The 18,021-nt window shown below is 45.0% G+C and overlaps 1 protein-coding gene across 2 annotated transcripts in view; it reads left to right on the top strand.

The window, feature by feature from the left end:
* The window catches only part of CPQ (carboxypeptidase Q), a 576,560-nt gene that overhangs the window by 58,015 nt on the left and 500,524 nt on the right, over positions 1–18,021 (top strand). The gene's annotated exons all lie outside the window — the stretch shown is intronic.

Genomic DNA, 18,021 nt, shown 5'->3' with positions numbered 1-18,021 from the left:
CATGGTGGTCTTTGACTGAAACTTGTTGAAATCCGGAGCTCTGTGGTCACACCCACCTGTGTTGCCATGGCCAAACCCCCAGCTCGGCAGCCATGGCCTGATAGGTTGGAGATTCTCTTTAGTAGAGGTGAGAGCTGAGTATATTCTTGCTTTAGTGTTCTTCATAACAGCCATAATTATGCATTATATATTCTTTTTTAATAGGTACTAATCAATGAAATGTAAATTCTTCTGAGTTGACGCAAATGAATGCAATTTTTTATGCAAATATATGCAGTTTGAAAATAAACTAATCAATTTAAAATTAATTGGTCCTTTTTCAAGCTGCATACATTAGCATAAAAATTTGCATACTTTCTGAAGTATTTGCATCTCTTTGATCATCCCTAATAGCCACTGCTCTTAGCGGTATATATATCCCATAGAAAATAAAATCCGAAACCCAGGAAATTGCTCCAGCCACAGGTTGCTCTCTTCCCTCAGCTCACGACGGAGTTAAACAGCTTTCAGATTTTGACATGAATATTTTCTTGGCGTTTAGCTTCCCATCTCCTCTCAGGATTAATTGCTAGTCTACCTCTTCATCCAGTAATCTGCAAAACATCACAGCGCAATGAGACCCCAAAATATGAAAGCACCTCTATTAAAACTCCCAGAGTCCTCTCTTCATGCTGAGGAAAATGATTAAATGAGTTCTATGCTCATTTACGATCTCAGCTGGGAGCTGTTACAATAAGCTCTTTTATACTGGAGGTATATATAAAATTATTATAATATAAAAATGTAAATGATGGCAAAGTAACAACTTACAAGGAAATATTGCTCTAAGTTTAAAGTACAGGCCATTGTAAAGCTAGAAAGCTAGACACAGGGTGAGTGTACATGTTCTTTCCGATGAAGAAGGGTGAGGGGACAAAGGAGCCGGTCAACCGACTCATAGACGCCTGTGTTAATTTTTGGTAATTAGGTGCCCAATCGATCATTTGGGAACCTGACATGGCTATCGTGTTTCCCCAAAAATAGGACAGTGCCTTATATTCATTTTTGCACTAAAAGATGCGCTAGGGCTTATTTTCAGGGGGTGTCTTATATTTCTATCAGGAAGTGTCAGCAGAACATTTCCTGTTCCTTTGTACTGTGCTGTTCCCTACTGTACTGATCAGGCATTTGACATGTCATCCTTGCACACAGCTGACAACCTTGCTGTGTGCTGGGATGACAGGACCGATGCCCAATCCGCACTGCCCATCTGTGTCCCCGCTTGCTGACCCCCACATCCTCCTCTTTAACTTCTACTAGGGCTTATTTTCGATGTAGGGCTTATTTTCAGGGAAAGAGGGTATTTACTACATGGTACTTAATCATCTACAACTATCGGTTGTTTAGATGCCAGGTTTCCAGGTTAGATTTAGGCACTAACAGGTGGAGGATGGGGGCTGGTTAAGGTTAGGTATTAGGTAGGGGGAGCATTAAGGTTAGGCACCTACATGGCAGTGTTAGGGTTAGGCATTAGGTAAGGGGTCTCTTTTTTAGGTACTTGCCTCTCCCTGATTTACATTCTGAAATGTATCACAGGCAGTATCATCTTAAGGCGTGCATTGAAAAATGGCGCTGCCAAATTTGAACCACGGCTCATCCTGCTTTAGCAAAGCTCATGAGTGGCGTTAAAAAGTGAATGCCAGCAGCCAAATTACCTAGTTGCTTTGCTAATTTGACCTCAGATTATGGCCAGCGACCAAATTAGTAACCTTTATTTGCATTACGGCCTATGGTGCAGCTGAAATCATTGACGCAACATTGCATCGAAATTACCTGTCTCAATTTAGTCCTTTCAGGTGCAGCTCTGAAAAATGTTTGTTTCTTAGAATTCCAAAGCCAGTGAAAATAGTGCCTGGCCTCCCAGAATGCTCTGGGAGAAAATTTCCACATAGCTTAGGCGATGCATCACTGGGTGGGCGGAGCTAAATGCCAATTTGAAACTATAAATATATACAGTGGTGTGAAAAACTATTTGCCCCCTTCCTGATTTCTTATTCTTTTGCATGTTTGTCACACTTAAATGTTTCTGCTCATCAAAAACCGTTAACTATTAGTCAAATAATAACATAATTGAACACAAAATGCAGTTTTAAATGATGGTTTTTATTATTTAGTGAGAAAAAAACTCAAAACCTACATTGCTCTGTGTGAAAAAGAAATTGCCCCCTGAACCTAATAACTGATTGGGCCACCCTTAGCAGCAATAACTGCAATCAAGTGTTTGTGATAACTTGCAACGAGTCTTTTACAGCGCTCTGGAGGAATTTTGGCCCACTCATCTTTGCAGAATTGTTGTAATTCATCTTTATTTGAGGGTTTTCTAGCATGAACCGCCTTTTTAAGGTCATGCCACAACATCTCAATAGGATTCAGGTCAGGACTTTGATTAGGCCACTCCACAGTCTTCATTTTGTTTTTCTTCAGCCATTCAGAGGTGAATTTGCTGGTGTGTTTTGGGTCATTGCCCTGCTGCAGCACCCAAGATCGCTTCAGCTTGAGTTGATGAACAGATGGCCGGACATTCTCCTTCAGGATTTTTTTGGTAGACAATAGAATTCATGGTTCCATCTATCACAGCAAGCCTTCCAGGTCCTGAAGCAGCAAAACAGCCCCAGACCATCACACTACCACCACCATATTTTACTGTTGGTATGATGTTCTTTTGCTGAAATGCTGTGTTACTTCTACGCCAGATGTAATGGGACACGCACCTTCCAAAAAGTTCAACTTTTGTCTCGTCGATCCACAAGGTATTTTCCCCAAAGTCTTGGCAATCATTGAGATTTTTTTTAGCAAAATTGAGACGAGCCTTAATGTTCTTTTTGCTTAAAAGTGGTTTGCGCCTTGGATATCTGCCATGCAGGCCGTTTTTGCCCAGTCTCTTTCTTATGGTGGAGTGGTGAACACTGACCTTAATTGAGGCAAGTGAGGCCTGCAGTTCTTTAGATGTTGTCCTGGGGTCTTTTGTGGCCTCTCGGATGAGTTTTCTCTGCGCTATTGGGGTAATTTTGGTCGGCCGGCCACTCCTGGGAAGGTTCATCACTGTTCCATGTGTTTGCCATTTGTGGATAATGGCTCTCACTGTGGTTCGCTGGCGTCCCAAAGCTTTAGAAATGGCTTTATAACCTTTACCAGACTGATAGATCTCAATTACAGTACTTTTGTTCTCATTTGTTCCTGAATTTCTTTGGATCTTGGCATGATGTCTAGCTTTTGAGGTGCTTTTGGTCTACTTCTCTGTGTCAGATAGCTCCTATTTAAGTGATTTCTTGATTGAAACAGGTGTGGCAGTGATCAGGCTTGGGGGAGACTAAAGAAATTGAACTCAAGTGTGATAAACCACAATAAAGTTATTTTTTAACAAGGGGGGCAATTACTTTTTCACACAGGGCCATGTAGATTTGGAGTTTTTTTTCCTCACTAAATAATAAAAACCATCATTTAAAACTGCATTTTGTGTTCAATTATATTATCTTTGACAAATATTTAACGGTTTTTGATGAGCAGAAACATTTAAGTGTGACAACCATGCAAAAGAATTAGAAATCAGGAAGGGGCAAATAGTTTTTCACACCACTGTATATGAAGTGTTTCTGGTGCTGTAACTGGGAAAATGACTGTAAAAGTGGGTATCCTGAATAATGTGCTGCATTCTACTATATGTCACTACAGGGCTTATGTAAGTTTTAAAAGCTTGCAATCATTGAATGTATTACTACCTAAAGGTGGCCATAAACTGATAGATTTGCAGCAGATTCGACCATCATATAGATTTCTGTCAGATGCCTGTCAGGGCGTATCTGACAGCAATCTATCTAATGTGTGCCACACACTAGGAACAGATTTCCTATAGGTTTCAGGATGAAATCTATTGGAAATCTACTGGAAATTGATCTAAATGCATAATTGGACCATTAGATTCAATGGCTCTATGGGCCATCGATCTGCTGCCAGCAGCCAATCAACCTAGATTTTCCATTCTGTCAGATAGATCAAATCGATCGTGTATCGTGCAAATCGATCGATGGCTGAAATCTTCCAGTGTATGGGCCCCTTAAATCAACCTTTGTTGTTTGACAAATAGTATGTAATCAGAAATCGTGTCACTTTCCAGATGTGGACCAATCTAGATCCAACTGTGTGTATATGTATATATGTATATATATATATATATATATATATATATATATATATATACACACACACATATACAGTGGGTAGCAAAAGTTTGGGCAACCTTGTTAATCGTCATAAATAATATTATTATTGGTTGTTACAATAAAAAATGTCAGTTAAATATATTATATAGGAGACACACACAGTGATATTTGAGAAGTGAAATTAAGTTTGTTGGATTTACAGAAAGTGCGCAATAATTGTTTAAACAAAATTAGGTGCATAAATTTGGGCACCACAAAAAAGAAATGAAATCAATATTTAGTAGATCCTCCTTTCGCAGAAATTATAGCCTCTAAACGCTTCCCGTAGGTTACAATGAGAGTCTGGATTCTGGTTGAAGGTATTTTGGACCATTTCTCTTTACAAAAAAAAATCTCTAGTTCATTCAGGTTTGATGGCTTCCGAGCATGGACAGCTCTCTTTAACTCACACCACAGATTTTCATTTATATTCAGGGCTGGGGACTGAGATGGCCATTCCAGAACATTGTCCTTGTTTGTCTGCATGAATGCCTTAGTGGATTTTGAGCAGTATTTAGGTTCGTTGTCTTGTTGAAAGATTCAGCCCCGGCGCCGCTTCAGCTTTCTCACGGATTCCTGGACATTGGTCTCCAGAATCTGCTGATACTGAGTGGAATCCATGCGTCCCTCAACTTTGACAAGATTCCCAGTCCCTGCACTGGCCACACAGCCCCACAGTATGGTGGAACCACCACCATATTTTACTGTAGGTAGGAGGTGTTTTACTTGGAATGCTGTGTTCTTTTTCCTCCATGCATAATGCCCCTTGTTATGCTCAAATAACTAAATTTTAGTTTCATCAGTCCCCAGCACCTTATTCCAAAATGAAGCTGGTGTGTCCAAATGTGCTTTAGCATACCTCAAGCGGCTCTGTTTGTGCTGTGGGCAGAGAAAAGGCTTCCTCTGCACCACTCTCGCATACAGCATCTCCTTGTGTAAAGTGTGCCGAATGGTTGAACGATGCACAGTGACTCCATCTGCAGCAAGATGATGTTGCAGGTTTTTGGTGCTGGTGTGTGGGTTGACTCTGACTGTCCTCACCATTCATCGCTTTTATCTATCCGAGATTTTTTACTGATCTGCCACTTGGAGCCTTAACTTGAGGTCTTGCATTTCCTCAGACAGCTGAAATCTCTGAGACAGCTTTCTGTATCCTTCCCCTAAACCATGATGGTGAACAATCTTTGTCTTCAGGTCATTTGAGAGTTGTTTTGAGACCCCTATGTTGCTACTCTTCAGAGAAAATTAAAAGAGGAGGGAAACTTACAATTGACCCCCTTAAATACTCTTTCTCATAATTGGATTCACCTGTGTATGTAGGTCAGGGGTCACTGAACTTACCAAGCCAATTTGAGTTCCAATAATTAGTTCTAAAGGTTTTGGAATCAATAAAATGACAAATGTATGCACCTGCCTAATTTTATTTAAACAATTATTGCGCACTTTCTGTAAATCAAATAAACTTCATTTCACTTCTCAAATATCACTGTTTGTGTCTCCTATATGATATATTTAACTGACATTTTTTTATTTTGTGCATTTTGGTGCTTTTTGAAAACGCATAATTTTCAAAGAATCATGTAAGACGCACAAAATGTATCTCAGTGGAAATGTTGGGGAATGTGTTTTTACATGCATTTTTGTAGCATTTTTTTAAATGTGTTACTGTTGTTTATTCCATTGATTATGTAAGTAAATAAAAATGCAAACCTTGAAATGCATGAAAAACGCAAATGCATACAAAAACGCAGCAAAAAAATAATAAAAAAAACATGCACAGTGCTGAAAACGCATGGTTTCCTGCACTGCCTATTGAGCTCTCTACATCTTTCCATTGGAGTGCGCGCATTTTCCCACGGGCATAATGCACTTGCGCCGCCCCGTCGACCGGGACCTGTAAACAGGGCCGGTTACAGCTGAACGGAGATGGGACGCTGGGCCACGGGAGGTGCGGTAAGCCTATACCCACCTCCTTACACACACAGAGGGCGTCCATTTTCTGATTTGGTTGAAGACTACAGTATCCTTTGGGGTCCTTTCACACTGGCGCTGTGCGTTGCGCCAAATTGCTGCACTGCTACCGCAGCGTAATGAATCCCTATGGGGGAGATCATAATTCCCACGTTGCAGTATACTGCACCAGAAGTGCCAAATTTAACCCTAGCAAATACCTACATTACCGTGCAGATCCTGCGGTGACCTGTGTCGGGCCGGGAATCATGTTAGTCTATGGCGACGCAGGGGTTTTTAAAAAGTTGACGTAGAGACGTCACAAAAGGTGTCTGTGCACTTCCGCATACACAAAGCAGCGCGTCACTTCCAGCTTGGCCAATTGCCAGACAGGTAACACCATGTATTAACGCGGTGTTCCCTGAAGGTCTGTGTTTGCTGGTGCGACGCACAGCATCGCTGCCGCCAGTTTACAGTTTGAAGCCAACCTCAAGGTTTTCTTTGCCTTGCTGGGGGTCTGAATAGTTATTAATAGAGGAAAACGCATGTCTTTGCTTCATCCTAGCTAACTATGTAAATAATTAACTAGGTAACAGCATATAAACAGGTATTGATAGACAAAAGTGCTGAGCGCAGGTAAAAGCGTTAGTGCTGATGTCACACGATTCAGACACACAGATTCATTTTCTTCTGCTTGGATATTCTGTGACACGGGTCAGTGAGATTGCACAGCAGCAGAGCAGGATAGGCAGAAACAGATGAGATCTGAAAATAGCTGTGTATTCTCTTCATAGAGAAAGAGGAAGTATTTTTTTTTCATCATGGTATTAAAGGGAGTTTTCAAGGAAGATGAAAATCTGTAATGTGATTGTGACCTCATGTGTGGTCACCACTGCTCCTGTCCCACTGTTGCGTGTGTCAGTCGGGGACATAATTGCTGAGATAGCAGCACGGTCCAGATCCGCAAATTTGTTCTAAACACTTTAAACAGCCAACACTTTTATAATGGACTTATTAAAAGGAACCTGAGATGAGGCAACAACAATAAAAAATAAACGTATCTGGGGCTTCCTCCAGCCCCCTCCGACCTGATCACTCCAACAGCATCCTCTTCTGACTCCGCTTCACCCGCAACTGGCCCCGGAAAGTCCTCCGGTCCGAGGTCAGCTGCGCATGTGCGGCCTGGGCGCACATGCATTCATGTCACCGGGAGTATTCTGCTTTTGCACATACTGCTTATACAACGGGATCGAGACGGGGGAGCGCCGACTGGCCCCAACTGGAGGATTTTCCGGGGCCAATTGTGGGGAACGGGGAATCAGAAGAGGACAGCATGGCAGCGATCAGGTTGGAGTGGGCTGGCGGAAGCCCCAGGTATGGATAATTTTTTATTGTGGCCCCAAAGGTACACTTTAAAGGACATTGCGCTATAAATGTCCTTTTCCTATGTCGCTGTCACTTACAGTAGGAGGTAAGACATCTAACTGGTTTTAGACTAGTCCATCTCCTCTTGGGGTATTTTCAGGGTTTTCTTTATTTTGTAAAACACTTACTGAATGGCAGTTGCTCAGTCCTACTGACAAAATAGCCACTAGGAAGGCCATCCAGCATCTTTGTATAGATTCTTTCCAGGGAGTGATTTTGTAAAGAGTGAAGGTAATACTGACAATCTCCCAGGAGGTGGACTAGTCCAAAACCTACCTATTGTAAGTGACAGCAAAATAGGAGGAAAGTAACGTATAGTGCATCACAAGCCCGACTGCAGCAATATATGGAGCAAAAACTGCAAGCTGTGTTTTAGAAGAGGGAGAGGCATGAGGTGACTGCAGCCATGAGATTAAGAGATGCTTGTTGCTTTGAAGAAAAGCTATGGCAAGTTTAGACAAGATACTAAAGGATAGAGATGTCACTTTAAGAACAAACATTAGGATAGTTAGAGGCATAAGTAACAGCTCTAGTTTTTTTAACACTTGCTGTACAGAAAAACAGAAAGGGGCTTCAGACAATTCCTTAGTAGGACTAGTACTATATGTACATATGTGTGTTTCTCGTCATGTCACATGTAACAATTGCAAACTGCGCCTGCCCGTTATGCACAAACTCAAACCTCTATGTGACAATTAGAGTGTTCGCCACCACAATTCCACATAAATCAAAGTCTATTAATGAATGGCAGCGCTCCTCTTGAAGGTATTGCATCTGTAAAAAATCAAAACATGCTTCACATAGTGCATTACTGCAAAATTATGTTATAAAAATGTAAACACCCCGAGTGATCAGTGATGCAACCGTGATCCACACCGTGTATCAATCCACCAGGCTCTCCTACAAAAGTGGCCGCTCACCAGATGATAGGCACCTCAGATCCAGGTGGGTCTAACATAATTTTGCAGTAATGCACTATGTGGAGCATGTTTTGATTTTTTACAGATGCAATACCTTCAAGAGGAGCGCTGCCATTCATTAATAGACATTCGTCATGTCACATGTCACTTTAGTTATCCTTTAAGCCAATGTGTTGTATTTGTGTAAAGAGCAATGATCACCGGTTAACAAAAAAAGTACCCGTTGATGTGCCCACGGTCGCACTCTGCAATCAGACATTCTGAATTCACTAAGTGATCGGTAGCCCAAGATATTCTCCAAGCGAACGCCGCGAAGCCTTGTCAGCGAATAGCATGCGGTACTGCCTTATAACCATATATTATGTAAGAAAAACACTGCTGTAGTCTCTAATAATTGTAATAATCGTATGTAAATACATTCCAACCATAATGATGCTATTATAAAGTGCTTAAACTAGCTTCTGTTATTTTATGACAGCATTATGATTTCTTTTACCAGCAGTATTAATAGTGGTAGTGTACTTATGCCACCATAAATATGGAAATAATTATAGACCAGGATACTTTAACAAAAAGTTGGTGTGCTCAAAACTTCTATGAGAAAATGTAGCTTTTAAAGTGGAATAAAACATACATTAGCTTCTAATGCATGTCCAGAGCCATAGCATAGTGCTCCTGGTGGGAGGGGGTCGCCTTGTTTTTCATTATAAAGCACATACTTAAAGGGACTCCGAGCTCACAAAAAAAAGAAAAGTTGTACTCACCAGGGGCTTTCTCCAGCCCAGTGCTGATCGGGAGGTCCCACGCCGGCGTCCTGGCTCCTCTCCTTCTCCCCGCTCCGGAATGGCTGACAGGCCGCAGCCCGGGCGACACTCGGCAGAGTGTCGGGCTGCAGCTTCCGCGTATGACGCGGATTACGTCACACGCCGGCCGCCTCGCGTCATCACGGCGGCCGGCGTGAAAGTACTGCGCATGCGCGCTCTAATCGCGCATGCGCAGTACTTTCACGCCGGCCGCCGTGATGACGCGAGGCGGCCGGCGTGTGACGTAATCCGCGTCATACGCGGAAGCTGCAGCCCGACACTCTACCGAGTGTCGCCCGGGCTGCGGCCTGTCAGCCATTCCGGAGCGGGGAGAAGGAGAGGAACCAGGACGCCGGCGTGGGACCTCCCGACCAGCACTGGGCTGGAGAAAGCCCCTGGTGAGTACAACTTTCCTTTTTTTTGTGAGCTCGGAGTCCCTTTAAGGTGGCCATTAACGGTCCAATTTCTAGCGAAGAATCGTTTGAGTGATCAGAAATTCTGATTGGAAGAAACATCGTTCACTACACCATCAACGTATCAATATTTGCTTCCCATCAATCGCAACCAACAAGAAAATCCTAATTTTGGTTTGACCAAAATCCAATCGGATGACTATCTTTTTTATAATCGTTCGTAATCGATTGTGCCCATCAATAGAGATTATTTACTACCAATCCGATCAGAATTTCTGATCGCTCTAACGACTTTTCACTAGAAATTGGACTGTTAGTGGCCACCTTTACCAGTAAAAATCCCATTTTCTTCTACACTCTGCCCTCCCCTTTTGGACTCTTTAGGCAGTGTTCCCACTTACTTCTACATCACGTGCAGCCTGCGGGAGTGGACAGTGTAATGTCCACTCTGATGGTCCGCAGTGATACGGCTGGAGATCAGGGCAGATGCATGGCCAAGATTATATGGGGGAACGCATCCACCTGGCCTGGGATTATCACGGACTGCACAGACGTGCAGCCTGCTTACTGCAACGGATCCATTGCAGAGTGACAAGTCTGAACGGCTCCTATGTATAACATAGGAGACATTCTCTCTCCGCTTAGCAATTAGCGGAGAACGGACAAAAAAGTCTGTTCTCCACTCTAGTGGGAGCAGAGCCTTAGAGGAAATAGGTGTGCATCTTCTTTTCAGATGAGCTAAAACTGTCCTCTGCATATTCACAGTGGCCTCAATCTCCTAACACATCGCTCCTCTTTCCTTGAATTGGTGCAGAGGGTGAGGCAGAAATGTTGTACAGACCAGGCTGTTCCTGTGCATGCTGCGCAATGATCGCTTTGTGCACATGTACAGCCTGAAGATCTGGGAGGCGGGGCTTGGACAGAGGAGGTGCAGAGTAACCTGAGGAGAGGTGAGAAGACAAGGCCGCCAGAGGAGCTCTGTAAGGCCAGAAACCCACTAGGAGGGTTTTTCTGAGCGCAAAATTGTTGCTAATGTAATGCTATGGGTGTGATCCCACTTGAGCACTGTGATTTTATAAAAATCCCCCATAGCATTGCATTAGCAAGAGCTCTTTCAAATCACTAGCGCTTAGAAAGTGCTCCTAGTGGATTCCTGGCCCAAGGCTGTAAACAGATGGGTCTGGGGGCAGTCCAGTTCCTCTTTAAAGAATACCTACATGGAAAAAAAGTTAAAAGACATACTACCCTACAGGATCTATGAGCCCTCCAGATGCCTCCAGGCTGCATATTATGTGTGGCTTCCCCTCTACCTGGAGGCGCTTGGAGAGGCCTATAGATCATCAAGGTAAGTATATATTTTATTTTTTCACCTCATGTTTACATTTTGCATTTTCCTGTGGCATGTCACATGTCCAATAGGGATGATCAAAGATATGCAAATTCTTTTGAGTTGATGCACATTTATGCACATTTTTATGCAAATGTGTGCAGTTTGAAAATTGACCAATCAATGTAAACCCAGGTTTAAATTGATTAGTCCTTTTTTCAAGCTGCATATAGTTGCATAAAAATGTGCATAATTTTGGAAGTATTTGCATCTCATTGATCATCCCTAGGCCCATGCAATTAACTTTTTCTCCTGAGTTTTCGCCTAGGTGATATTTTTACATATGGGCCCTTGTGTCCAAGCAGAACAGAGTTGCAGCTCACAGAAATTATAGCATTGACTTTTGTTGTTTATACACATTATATTCCTGTTAGTTTAGTGAGGATCATTAACTGAATGCAGAGAGCTGTCAGTACTAATCTGTGGCATTCATGCCTCTCAGCACAACCAGCCCCTCCTTTCCAAAGTATATCTAGTGGCATTAAAGAGAGTCTGAAGCCTTCCAAAAATCCTCTTCTTATTTGACATTTATGTTAAGCACTATGAGCATAGCTAAAACGCTGCATTCCCATGGCAGAACGATGTAATCAAACCCCCCAAATACCGGAGCAAAATTCCAGGACTTTCCAGGTCGTGGATTTTGCCACCTGGAGGAGGCAGAGTTTAGCGCTGTAGCTCTGCCTACATTAGCGCCAATCTCTGCTGATTGCCGCCTCTCCCCGACCCTCTCAGTGAAGAGAAGAAGACTGAAAGGGGCGGAAGGAGGCGGAGATCCGCGGAGATTGACGCGAGTAGAGGCAGAGCTACTGCACTAAGCTCTGTCTCTACCAGGAAGGAGCCCCGAATTTTGCCCTGGGGATTTGGGAGGTTTAATCACATGATTCTGCCAGGGAATGCAGCGTTTTAGCTAAGTGCTTAACATAAATGTCAAATAAATGGACGATTTTTGGAAGGCTTCAGCTCTTTAAAGTTAGCATGGAGTGTGGGACTTGAAGCTGGTAAGACTGTATTTCAAGACTTGGGTGAAAGCAGTGGTGCTCAGCAGAGCTCGAATATTCGAGTAGCTCGAATATTCGAGCTCTTTTCCAGCTATTCGAGCTCGGTATTCGAGCTCCGAATAGCTGTAGCTATTCGAATGGGCTATTCGAGTACACTCGAATAGCCCATTCACTATTCGAGCTATTCGAGCAAACGGCGCTATTCGAGCTCGGTACCGAGCTCGAATAGCGTCATAGCCCAGATTGATGTCCTTAGAGCCAATCAGAGGGCTCCCAGGCCCTCTGACGGCAGCCAATCACAGAGGGGGACCCTGGCCAGCCCCTACCCTATAAATAGCGGCCGCCATGTTCCGTTTCTCCGTGCTTGCCTGAGACTTGTACAGAGAGAGAGTTGCTCCTTTGTGCTTTGGCTTAGCAAGAGCTCTATTGTGGTCATTTACCTAGCGTTTTTGCTCACATACACCTCCTATACACACCTATATTGTTGTTAGTTAGTTAGACATTGTATTTTAGTTAGTAGCTTTTGTGTTACATAGAGACAGGCCAGCTGCTGCAGGCTTACAGCTTTAGGCCTCAGGGCCTTGCCTGTGTGGGCAGCTGTCCTCCTGTCCTCTGTTTATTTCTCTCTATTCTATACCAGTATTTCTGCTGTCCTTTACTACTGATTGTATTAGTATTGTAGTTATATACTGTAACTGTACTAGGACACTCACTGTCACTGTTCATAGGCTACTAGCTGCTCCTGCGTGTGTGCACTCACTTTCTGTGTACACACTACACACACTCTATTTCCTTCTGATAACTGATTGATTATTGTAATTGATTATTGTAATTAGTTAGTTGTACTTACTGTTACTACTTACTGTACTAGGAGTCTAGGACACTCAGTCACTGTTCATAGGCTACTAGCTCCTGCGTGTGTGCACTCACTGTCTGTGTACACACTACACACACTCTATTTCCTTCTGATAACTGATTGATTATTGTAATTAGTTAGTTGTACTTACTGTTACTACTTACTGTACTAGGAGTCTAGGACACTCAGTCACTGTTCATAGGCTACTAGCTCCTGCGTGTGTGCACTCACTGTCTGTGTACACACTACACACACTCTATTTCCTTCTGATAACTGATTGATTATTGTAATTAGTTAGTTGTTTGTACTTACTGTTACTACTTACTCTTACTGTACTAGAAGTCTAGGACACTCAGTCACTGTTCATAGGCTACTAGCTCCTGCGTGTGTGCACTCACTGTCTGTGTACACACACTACACACACTCTATTTCCTTCTGATAACTGATTCATTATTGTAATTAGTTAGTTGTACTTACTGTTACTACTTACTCTTACTGTACTAGGAGTCTAGGACACTAAGTCACTGTTCATAGGCTACTAGCTCCTGCGTGTGTGCACTCACTTTCTGTGTACACACTACACACACTCTATTTCCTTCTGATAACTGATTGATTATTGTAATTGATTATTGTAATTAGTTAGTTGTACTTACTGTTACTACTTACTGTACTAGGAGTCTAGGACACTCAGTCACTGTTCATAGGCTACTAGCTCCTGCGTGTGTGCACTCACTGTCTGTGTACACACACTACACACACTCTATTTCCTTCTGATAACTGATTCATTATTGTAATTAGTTAGTTGTACTTACTGTTACTACTTACTCTTACTGTACTAGGAGTCTAGGACACTCAGTCACTGTTCATAGGCTACTAGCTCCTGCGTGTGTGCACTCACTTTCTGTGTACACACTACACACACTCTATTTCCTTCTGATAACTGATTGATTATTGTAATTGATTATTGTAATTAGTTAGTTGTACTTACTGTTACTACTTACTGTACTAGGAGTCTAGGACACTCAGTCACTGTTCATAGGCTACTAGCTCCTGCGTGTGTGCACTCACTGTCTGTGTACACACACTACACACACTCTATTTCCTTCTGATAACTGATTGCTTATTGTAATTAGTTAGTTGTACTTACTGTTACTACTTACTCTTACTGTACTAGGAGTCTAGGACACTCAGTCACTGTTCATAGTCTACTAGCTCCTGCGTGTGTGCACTCACTGTCTGTGTACACACACTACACACACTCTATTTCCTTCTGATAACTGATTCATTATTGTAATTAGTTAGTTGTTTGTACTTACTCTTACTACTTACTCTTACTGTACTAGGAGTCTAGGACACTCAGTCACTGTTCATAGGCTACTAGCTCCTGCGTGTGTGCACTCACTTTCTGTGTACACACTACACACACTCTATTTCCTTCTGATAACTGATTGATTATTGTAATTGATTATTGTAATTAGTTAGTTGTACTTACTGTTACTACTTACTGTACTAGGAGTCTAAGACACTCAGTCACTGTTCATAGGCTACTAGCTCCTGCGTGTGTGCACTCACTGTCTGTGTACACACACTACACACACTCTATTTCCTTCTGATAACTGATTGCTTATTGTAATTAGTTAGTTGTACTTACTGTTACTACTTACTCTTACTGTACTAGGAGTCTAGGACACTCAGTCACTGTTCATAGTCTACTAGCTCCTGCGTGTGTGCACTCACTGTCTGTGTACACACACTACACACACTCTATTTCCTTCTGATAACTGATTCATTATTGTAATTAGTTAGTTGTACTTACTGTTACTACTTACTCTTACTGTACTAGGAGTCTAGGACACTCAGTCACTGTTCATAGGCTACTAGCTCCTGCGTGTGTGCACTCACTGTCTGTGTACACACACTACACACACTCTATTTCCTTCTGATAACTGATTGATTATTGTAATTGATTATTGTAATTAGTTAGTTGTACTTACTGTTACTACTTACTGTACTAGGAGTCTAGGACACTCAGTCACTGTTTATAGGCTACTAGCTCCTGCGTGTGTGCACTCACTGTCTGTGTACACACTACACACACTCTATTTCCTTCTGATAACTGATTGATTATTGTAATTAGTTAGTTGTACTTACTGTTACTACTTACTCTTACTGTACTAGGAGTCTAGGACACTCAGTCACTGTTCATAGGCTACTAGCTCCTGCGTGTGTGCACTCACTGTCTGTGTACACACACTACACACACTCTATTTCCTTCTGATAACTGATTGATTATTGTAATTAGTTAGTTGTACTTACTGACTGTTACTACTTACTTACTTACTGTACTAGGGACACTCACTCAGTCACTGTTCATAGGCTAGCTCCTGCGCGTGTTTGCGCGTGCGTGCACTCACTGTCTGTAGTGTACACACACTAAATTTACTTGTGATTACTACTGATTATTGTAACTGCTAGTTGTACTTCCTGACTGTTACTACTTACTTACTGTACTAGGGACACTCACTCAGTCACCTCACCCACCAACCCACTCCATTAAAGTACCCCACTTTTCACCCGCCCTTTTAAAAAACTTTTGTCTATACGCCCAAAACATCGAAGATGTCTGGAAGTGGCAGCCAGCGCGGTTTGGGCAAGGGGAAGGGCAGCAAGGGAATCAGGAGGAGAGGGAGCAGCATTGTGGCAGGCCGCGGCCGCGCCACCATGCACAGTTCCGCAGCAGCAGCGTCAGTGGCTAACATTCCTCCCATAGCCACTGGCCGTGGACGCCTTGGGCGCCGCCCAGCAGGAGCATCTGCAACTCACGCTGCAGAGACACAGCAGCAGCAGCGTGTAGCACCTGCTCCGATTTTCCTCCAGCCGGGTCGGAAACGTCCCATTGAGGAAAAGCATGCAGACACTGTGGTGCAACTCATGACGGAGGATGAGCAGCCCGCCATCAGCTCTGCATCCGAGGCCTCCACCCTCACCACCACCACCACCACCCCTGTTCGCAGCAGCCGCCCAGCAGGGTCTGGGGAGGAGGCCAGTTCACCGTCACAAGTTGGCGACCTTTCACTCAGCAGTATTTTTACCCCAGGCACCATCAGGGTATTGTCTGCTGTTGTTGGCGATTTTGAGGAGGAGATGCTGATGGGCACTTTGGGGGATGAGGGATTGGACAGCAAGACTGTGGCGACAGTCAAGCAGCCCATCCATGCATCAGGAGAGGAGTTTGGGGGGTCATCATCCCAGCAGGACATGTTTCAGGAGGGGGAGGATGATGATGACCCGGTGACAGACAGAGACTGGGTGCCACCACCTCCAGGGGATGTCGTCCTCAGCAGCTCTGAGGAGGAGGATGCTCTTGTGGGCCTTGCAAGGAGGCGCATCATTGCAAGCATTGGCAGCAGTAGGCAGGTCCCACAGCCTGCTGGTGTCTCAGGCTCAGCAGCAGCAGCAGCAGCATCTGCCAGTACCACCACCAGCCGCACCCAAGCCCCCCAAGCCCCCCCCCCCCCCAACCACCACAGGGAGACAGGCAGCAGCGCTTCCATGCCGTAGGGGGATGTTTCTGTCACCAATCTGGCGATATTTCACCATGCCCACTGTGTACAGCAAGTACGCCACTTGCAACCACTGTCAGCGGAAGTTGAGCAGAGGTGCAGACCCCTTAAAGTTCAGCACCAGCTCGCTCATCAACCACCTTGCTGCGAAACATTTCCACCAGCATGAGGAGTTCCAGAGGCTGAAGGCATCTGGTGCTGGCAGTGGCACCACACCCATCACTGCACAGCCTTCAGCAGCAGCAGCAACAGCAGCCACCCGCCCTCCTGCTCCTCCAGCAGCACCAGCAGGAGTGCGGAAACGCACTGCTCCTCCCCCCTCTGCAACTCCTGCCGCCGACACTGAGGCCTGTTCTGGCAGCCAGTCCTCAGTGGCCTCCTCCGCTGTGTCTGCTGATTCCCGTGCCAGCAAAAGGCCACGCCAGAGCCTTTTGAGCGAGTCCTTCCAGGGGGTGGTTAGGGCTCTGCCTCCCAGCAGCCGTCGCGTGCGGCAGCTGAACGGCTTGCTGGCACGGGCCATGTGCTCCCAACTCCTGCCGTACACGCTCGTGCAGGAGGGGAGCGACATTCGTGCGCTGCTTGCTTGCGCAGCCCCAGACTGGCAGCTCCCCAGCAGACACTTTTTCTCCCGCAAGGCCATTCCTGCACTGCACTGCTTTGTGATGGCCAATGTGGAGCGAGGGCTGGAGCACGCAGTTGGTGAAAGGGTCCACGTCACCATGGACTCCTGGAGCAGCCGCTTCGGGACAGGCCGCTACCTGTCCTTCACTGTCCACTGGGTCAGTTTGGTGGAAGGGGGTGAGGATGGGAGAGCAGCAGCGGGCACAGCAGCAGCAGCAACACAGTGGGTGGTGCCACCCCGCAGGGTCAGGGGAACTGCAGCAGGTTCCTCCGATCCTCTGCCATCCTCCGGCACACCTGGCCAAACCCCCCGCCTCAGCAGCAGCGTGAAGGCCCGCCACTGCCAAGCGCTGCTGCACTTGGTCAGCCTTGGGAAGACCAAGCTGACGGCAACCCATGTGTTGGCCAAACTCCAGGAGCAGGAGAGGATTTGGCTGACCCCCAGAGGCCTCAGAGTCGGAGAGGTGGTGGCCGACAATGGGGCCAATCTGGTTGCCGCAATAGACAGGGGAAACCTGACCCACATCCCCTGTCTTGCCCACGTGCTGAACCTGGTGGTGCAGAAGTTCTTGCGCACCTACCAGGGGATGGGCGAACTGCTGGAAACGGCAAGGAACGTTGTGCGTCACTTCCGGCGCTCGGCTGCAGCCTGTGCGAGCCTGGAAGACGTGCAAAAGGAGCTGGATCTGCCACGCCATCGGCTGATCCTTGACGTTCCGACTCGCTGGAACTCCACCCTGGCGATGTTGTAGCGTCTGGTTGAACAGAAGCACGCTGTCAACCAGTACCTTGCCCTGGCCACTGTTTCCGCCGCTCAGAGAAGGGACAAGACCAGCAACATCCCGTC

The sequence above is a fragment of the Hyperolius riggenbachi genome, chromosome 5 (assembly GCF_040937935.1).
Source record: "Hyperolius riggenbachi isolate aHypRig1 chromosome 5, aHypRig1.pri, whole genome shotgun sequence".
Classification (NCBI taxonomy): domain Eukaryota; kingdom Metazoa; phylum Chordata; class Amphibia; order Anura; family Hyperoliidae; genus Hyperolius; species Hyperolius riggenbachi.
Note: the sequence above shows the minus strand (reverse complement) of the source record. Positions and strands in the feature narration are given on the sequence as shown.